A 7,212-nucleotide genomic window follows, 5' to 3' on the forward strand; every position below is an offset into this window, starting at 1 on the left:
ACCATGTGGGCTTCAGTCGGGGTCCAGGACCCTGGAGCTGACCTATCAGTGGAGCTGACCTATCAATGGAGCTGTCCCCAGAGGCTGTCACTGTTGAGTTCAAGACCCACAACCGTGATGCAGGATCCAGGGATCCAGACTCAGGAAGCCAGCCCCGCAGCTGTGTCCCCATGCCCACTTGTCTTGAACCATTCTCAATGCTGGTGATCAGCTGCAATGTGATTTTCAGCTGCTGTGTCCACCGCCGTTGTTTCTCAACCTGAGAACAAGAATAACGGGCATCTGAGTACTGCTGCAGAGGGGAAAAGCCACATCTCTACAACCTCATTTTCCAGCAGGAAAATAGCCAAAGGCCTCCAAGTCACCTTTGTCCCTCAGATCTTGCGCAAGGACATGGAAATTAGAGAATTTAACCCACACACAGAATGATAGCTACAAAGAGGTCTAAGGAGTGTCAGTTTTAGCTTCCCAGCCTTGGCAGGGCAGGGGACACCCTAGAAGTAGTGGGGAATGGAGGGTGGACAAGCTGCTCCATCGCGCCCCCCACAGCCTCCTATTAGGAGGAGGCTGTGGGCCTGAGTAAAACTCCCCTGGGGGCAGGCCGTTCTCTTATCAGTTCAGTTCCTTGCGTAGTCATGTCTAGCTCTTTGCAACCCCATGGACTGCAGCACACCAGGCCTCCCTATCCCGTTCTCTTATACCTTCCCCCAATTTTCCTCTCAGAAAGGGTTATGGAGACCCAGTATGGCTGGATCTCATGTCACACCCATGTCAAAACAAATAGGGCAATAACTTGTATACAGATTTGATCTAGTAATTAATTGTATGTGGTGTGAAGAGTGTGAGTGGGTGTGTATGTGCGTGTGTGAAAGAAAGCGAGAGAGAGAAGGGAAGAAGAGACACAGACACTGGTGTTTTTGTTCTCTGGAGTAATGTTGATATTCAACCGTTCAAATAATTTCACGTCCCCAAGATAACAGAGGTTTCGGACATACAGAGACTTGGGTTTAAATCCCAGGTCTGCCACTCTGTGACCCTAGACTAGTTGCTTGTCTTTTCTGAGCTCAGTCTTTTCATCTGTAAAGTGGAACTAATGACATTGACCTCACAGGGCTATAGGGAGGAATAAAGAGATGAACCTGAAAACCTGGCAGTTCGGTGCCTGGCACATGCACACGGGGCTCCAACATCTATTCTGCTGTCCTGGTCAGTACATTTTGCAGGAATAGCCAGTGCCCATAGCAGGAAATTGATTGTCCCTCCAATAAACATCAACTGCTTCATGGTGTTCGAGAAGCAGACACGATGGCATTTCTTCCCTTGTGCTTCAGGGAGCCCTCCACAGACCCTCAACACCCGTTGTTCTAGGCAGCACACCTTTCCAGAGATGATCTCTTCCAAACAGCAAGGGTCATGAGGGCAGCGCAGGGAGGAGGAAGGGCAGTGAGAGGTCCTCAGACAGTCACAGCAGCAGGCGTTTTTACACTGTAGGTCAAGACCCATCAGTAAGGAGACTTGGCGGTTCGGTGGTGGAATTCTTGCCTCCCATTAGTGGGGAACAAAACCAATTTAGAGGGTTGTGACTAGTATTTGTCCAAGCAGAAGAGGATGGAAGGGAAAATAAAAAGAGACGAGGCAGGGGATAAGAAAAGAGACTCTGGGCCTGCATCTTAACAAGAGCGCTGTTTTGAGAAACTGTTGTTTCTGTTCATAGATTGTGTGTGTGTGTGTGTGTGTGTCTGTACTAGGTCACAACGTGCAGTATACATTATTTGGATGTGGATAATGACTAACAATGGTTGTGAACTAGTAACCAAGAGAGCTAGCCCCTTTTCAACGGGGACAACTCTGATGACCAATCTGCTATACAGCTTGTGATGAAAAGGGGTTTGATGGAGAATAACTTCACTGCCCCAGAGATAAATGTTTATGAAGTCTCTAAGCCCTGGGCTGCTCATGCCCCAGGTCCTGCGGTCACTTCTGGTGGCTGCAGGGGACCCTGCATCAGGCTGCAGGCGTGGCCCTTTAGAACCGCGCGGTGGCCGCACACCCTCCGGCCCCCCGTGCTCTCCCCCACCCTGCTCTCCTCCTGCCTGCTTCCTTCCGCCGCTCCTCTCCTGCTGTCTCACCTGCTGCTTCCACGGCTGAATGACTTCGTGTTCTCAGCCAGCAGATAATTCCTGTCACTTCACAGTCTGCACACGGTTGCCACTGCCGCCGCCAGGCCTGAGCCATCTCAGGCTCTCAGGCTTGCTCCTGGCCCCACTGATGGGACACGGGAGGCACCAGGCCCCTTGACCTTTCCGAGCCTCCGTTTCCCATTCTGCACAATGGGTGTGATGATCAGCCGTGCCCAGGCTGCTCACTAACACAATGGAAGAGCCACACAAGATGTAGAGCGATTCTCAAAACCCACGAGGTCCTTCCAGGAGCTGGCAGGTTGAAGGGCTTTGGGGCTCCTCACGACCCTCCCTGTCCTTCCCCATCCTCCCTCCCCTCAGAGCAGCCCGTCGAAACACTGGGTTCCTACTCCATGCCCTGCACTTTAGGAAACTTCTGTTTTGGAAGGAAAGGGCCAATGGGAAACAACTCTCACCTCCTGGACGCCCAGTACTACCTCAGCTTTGATACTCTCTAGTTTCCTTACTTTGAACTCCCTCCCCCAAGTTGAAGGGACCTTCCACTCCTGCATACAACCGGTTGATTGCAAGACAAATGGAAGCGCTTTAAACCTGTAATGGTATTCATGAAAAGTCAAAATGAAAGTCACCCAGTTGTGTCTGGCTCTTTGTGACCCCACAGAGTATACAGTCCATGGAATTCTCCAGGCTAAAACACTGGAGTAAATAGCCGTTCCCTTCTCCAGGGGAATCTTCCCAACCCAGGGATCAAACCCAGGTCTCCAACATTGCAGGCGGATTCTTTACCAGTTGAGGCACCAGGGAAGCCCTATCCATATCGGAATGTAAACGGCTCGACTCTCAGATGGATAAACAGGATCACTGCACTCTCTCATCTGGTTTTAGACAGTGTGGTGCCTCACACCAAGCCCCCCCACCCCAGACAAGGCTCTGAACTGGGTATTGCAGATGCATGGTGGGCCCAGAGATCGAGGGAAGCAATCTCCTGGGACTCGAACCAGGAATCAGATGCTTAATACACAGGAAACACCTTAGAGTGACTGTCCAACCGAACCCCTGTGATGATAGACACGCTCTAGTCATGCTAATAAATAGTAATACAACAGCCACCAGCCAGGCGTGGCCACTGAACACAAGTGAGAGTGCTTGTGTGACCGAAGAACTGAATTTTTCATTCTGCTACATTTTACTTAATTTCCGTGTAAGTGAAAACAGCCGTGGGTGGCTAGTGGCTAGCACGCTGGACAGCACCACCTGGTGTCTCCTTCTCGGTCCTCCTCCTCGATTTCCCCCTGGGCGTCTGGCCTGAGTCACTGCTTTCCACATGGGACACTCAGTCTGAAAGTGGTGAGCAGGAAGGTCTCCTTGATCCCCTGGGCCCACCTCCTGCAGCCCCACGGCCTCCCACCGCTCAGCATCCAACAGCCTCTGAATCCGAGATGCAGCTATAATGACAGCACAGACAGCAGCCAGGAGAAGGGGAAAGACAAGAGGGTAAATACACATTAAGGAAACCAACACGAAGATTAAGTGATTAAGGGAACAGGGCTCCTGCTGAGACAACCCTGCCTAATGAAGCATCACAGACGTCAATCTTTGCACCACGACACCCTATGCCGGGCCGGGTTCCCTCCCAGCCAAGGAGCCGCCACTTCTTCTTCGGGAGCTGTGGGTCATCTGCAGCCAGTGACCCTTTCCCTCCCAGTAAACCATCTTCCAAGGTGAGCTGGGTAGGTGCCAACACATTTTTCCATGATCCTTTTCAAAATAAACAGAAGGAAGCCAGGCTACATACAACCATGATCAGGGGCACCCAGCATGAAATCAAAGGGCCGGTCCAGGAGACGGGGTGAGACCAGGACAAACCTGGGAGCTGCGGAAGTCAGACCCACCTCTACTGGGAAACCTCTCCCCCAGGTAGGTCACTCACTAGGACTCAGCTTTCCCGTTTGCTATGTGGAGTTGATGGTTACATTAACACAGGACAAAAGTCTATGCCTAGTGCTCCGTGCAATGACTGGCATATAGTAGGTACACAAGGTGTGTGCTGAACTCATGGCTTCATTGATTAATTCGGCTGTACAACTGGTAATTATCAGCAGTGGCCAGCACTCCGACCAGACATTATGTATGGCCCTATGGAGAACATCATGCAGTAGAGGACCTGCTTCTGGGATGAATTTTCACTTAGGAGTGGAAAGAATCTTATTTCCCCTGCTACTCACTGCAGGGAAGGCTGATCTCTTGTGCCTTTCTGCTGGCAGAGAAGCCCTCAAATACTCTGGTTTATAGGCATCACCCTGCTCCCAAAACACGTGGAATCTTTGGGCCTCAGTTCCTTCACCTGTAAAATGGGGTGCATCCCCTTCCAGCTCTGCAGCTCAAAGATCCCACAGCCTTCCTGCAGAGGGAGACTTGAGTGCGCCTGGGGACTCATCAATTTCTTCTTCCTTGCCTCTGGAGCAAAGATTCTGATTAGACTGGAGTGAGGGGGGAGAGGGACACTGCAGCCTTCTCCTCCCTTCTTTGTCTCCCCCGCTAGTCCCAACTAGCCCCTTTCATTCCTCAGCTCTGAAGGGGAATTTGCATATTAATTTGAAAATGAGATCAGTTATTAGCCATAACCTGTCTTGTATCATCCAATGCATCTGGACCTGGATTAGATTCAATATTGCCACAGAATAAAGATGGGAGGGGAAAAAAAAAACGAAATAATTTAAACTCATTACTTTACTAATCCTCCTGCTTGGCTGGGCTCCCCGGAGGTGAGTTAGGAGGTAATTGAAAACACGGAGATGCGCTGAGAAGACATTTGAGATGAACGCTGCCAAGCCACGCTGTGGAACACATGGGACTTGATGGTTTTCCCTCTCATTTACCCACAGGGAAGGGAGGAACATGGTGGAGTGAAGCAGAGACAGACTCCAAGAACACCAGGGTAGGTGGATGGAGTTTGAGGGCACAGGGCCCAGTGCCAATGAGGCCAGGGACGCAGCTTCAGGTACAGTGCAGGGGAGTCTCTGCTCCCCAAAAAGGTTCCAGGAAAGGGGAAGAAGAGGATGCCATGAACCCCTCTCCTATAGACCCTTACCCACCCTGCTCCTTCTGTGCTCTGTGTAGCCTTATGCCTAAGAAAGTGGTAAACTGAGTCTGCAAAGGGGCAGCTCAGTCTTGTTTTGTTTGATCTGATGGCACAGTGCCTTTTTTTAGAAGATGAGTTTAACACCAACACTGTCAAATCAGGAAATTTCACACAGAGATTAAAATCTCTGCCTCCCTTGCCAATGCAAACCTGGGTCTGGTTTCTTGAAAGCAGTGTGGGCTGAAGCTGAGTAAAGATGTCCACTAACATAGGTGGAGTTTGGGGTCCCTAAGAACCATCAGCAGGGCTTCCTTTCTTTGTTATCTGCCTCCATGCCCCCCCCCACCCCCAGGCATCTGCATTTGCAATCTCATATTTCAGGGCATAAAGGCCCTTCCCTTGCAGCTCTCAGGAAATGGATCTGCTGCAATGCAGATAATCAGAATTCCAGACCCATCTCCCTCCGGGTCAGCCATATAAGGGCAGGAGCAGGGAACTGATGTTTCTAGAACACGCACTCAACCAGGTGCTGGGCCAGGCTAACGAGAGATGAGAGAGGTGGCTCTTAGTGTGGGGAGTCTTAAAGAGGAGATGGCTGTGTCTGTATGAAAAAACACAAACCAAGAAAGAACTTCCTGGCAGAGGTTCTGAGACAGACTGATCTGGGTTTCTCTGCTCTGACGGAGCTCCCTAGAGACAGGTAGCTCACGGCAGAGGACTGGATACAGCCCCTTGTGGGTAGATGGCATCCTGACCTGTATTCCAGGAGCAGAAGCTCTGCGAGGCTGGGGAGAGAGCCCAGGGAGGCATGAAAACACAGCGGTCTGGACTGCAGGCCAGGCTCTGCCAGCAGTTCACTTTGAAGATTGCCCTGGGGCAAACTGCCAAACCCTTTCTGGATGCCAGCTTCCTCAACCATAAAATGGAACCGCTGGTGCTTCTGGCCCTCCCTCTTTCCAGGAGCCAGAGAGAGTGATGTGGAGGGATGGCAGAGCTGCCAGGGATGAGACCAGAGCCCCATCTCTTCCAAGTGCTCCCCACCCTCTCCCCTCCAGAGTGTGGGACACCCAGCACCACCCACAGGGGACCCATCTCCTGCCACAAACCAAATGCTTGGATATTAGCTCTGTCTACCACCACTGTAGCTGCTGCTTAATTAATCCCTAATGAAGAAAGCAGTGTGGGTCCCTGCAGAGGCAGACACCGCCCTTCCTGCCCACTCCCCAGGCCTGCACTAGTTTTATAAGTTCTCTTCTAAGGCTGCACCGTGAGCAAGGCAATTATCCTCTCTGGGTCTCAGTTTGTTCATCTGTACAATGGAGAGTTAGACCATCATTCAGAAGCATATTATTTTCTGTTTCTTGTCTGTATACCATTCCCCCACCAACTCCATCATCTGAATCTCAAAAAAAAAAAAAAAAGTGGGCAATAAAAAAAAAAAAAAAATCTGGTTTTTTATCAATTAAGCCCTCTAATCACGTGTGAATCATTTCATTGTTTCCATCCAACCGAGCCTCAGCTCTATGAATGGGGGCAGAGAGTCCCTTCTTCCTAAGTGACTCAAGGAAATGAAGCCAAGTAAACCTCTAGCTCATATCTCAGCACTGTGATTCTTGCAGGCTTATTAGGGAACTTGGAAAATGACCGGTGGTTGACAAGATCTCTGATGGGTAAAGAATGGATCTTACATTTGGGTTTCTGTTGCCACAGAACAGATCCCATGAATCACTGCTGTGTGCTTTGCTCAGCCCTTATCGCCAGCATCAGGCTTCTTTGTTTAGGAGCCTGTCTCCTCAGCCAGGAAGGGAGCGGCATCCTATTGGTCCCTCCAATGTCTGCTCCACAGCAGGCTCTTGGAGAATGATTGTGAATAAAGAAATGAATTATGTGTAATAGCCTAGAAGCATTAATCCACTGAGGATGAGGACTGGGAGGCTCTGTCTGGTTTATCTTCAGTATGTTCCAGCGGGGCCGGCCCTGCCAGGGGCT

At 50.6% G+C, this 7,212-nt stretch overlaps 1 long non-coding RNA gene across 1 annotated transcript; it reads right to left on the minus strand.

The window, feature by feature from the left end:
* Window positions 1-3,304: 3,304 nt before the first annotated feature.
* Window positions 3,305-6,611, minus strand: LOC132343609 (uncharacterized). Its single transcript, XR_009492526.1, has 2 exons — window positions 4,486-6,611; window positions 3,305-3,586 (listed from the first exon to the last, which is right to left on the minus strand). It is a non-coding gene; the product is annotated as an uncharacterized lncRNA (long non-coding RNA).
* Between the last annotated feature and the right edge of the window lie 601 nt (window positions 6,612-7,212).

Source organism: Bos taurus, chromosome 23 (assembly GCF_002263795.3).
Source record: "Bos taurus isolate L1 Dominette 01449 registration number 42190680 breed Hereford chromosome 23, ARS-UCD2.0, whole genome shotgun sequence".
NCBI classification, from domain to species: Eukaryota; Metazoa; Chordata; class Mammalia; order Artiodactyla; family Bovidae; genus Bos; species Bos taurus.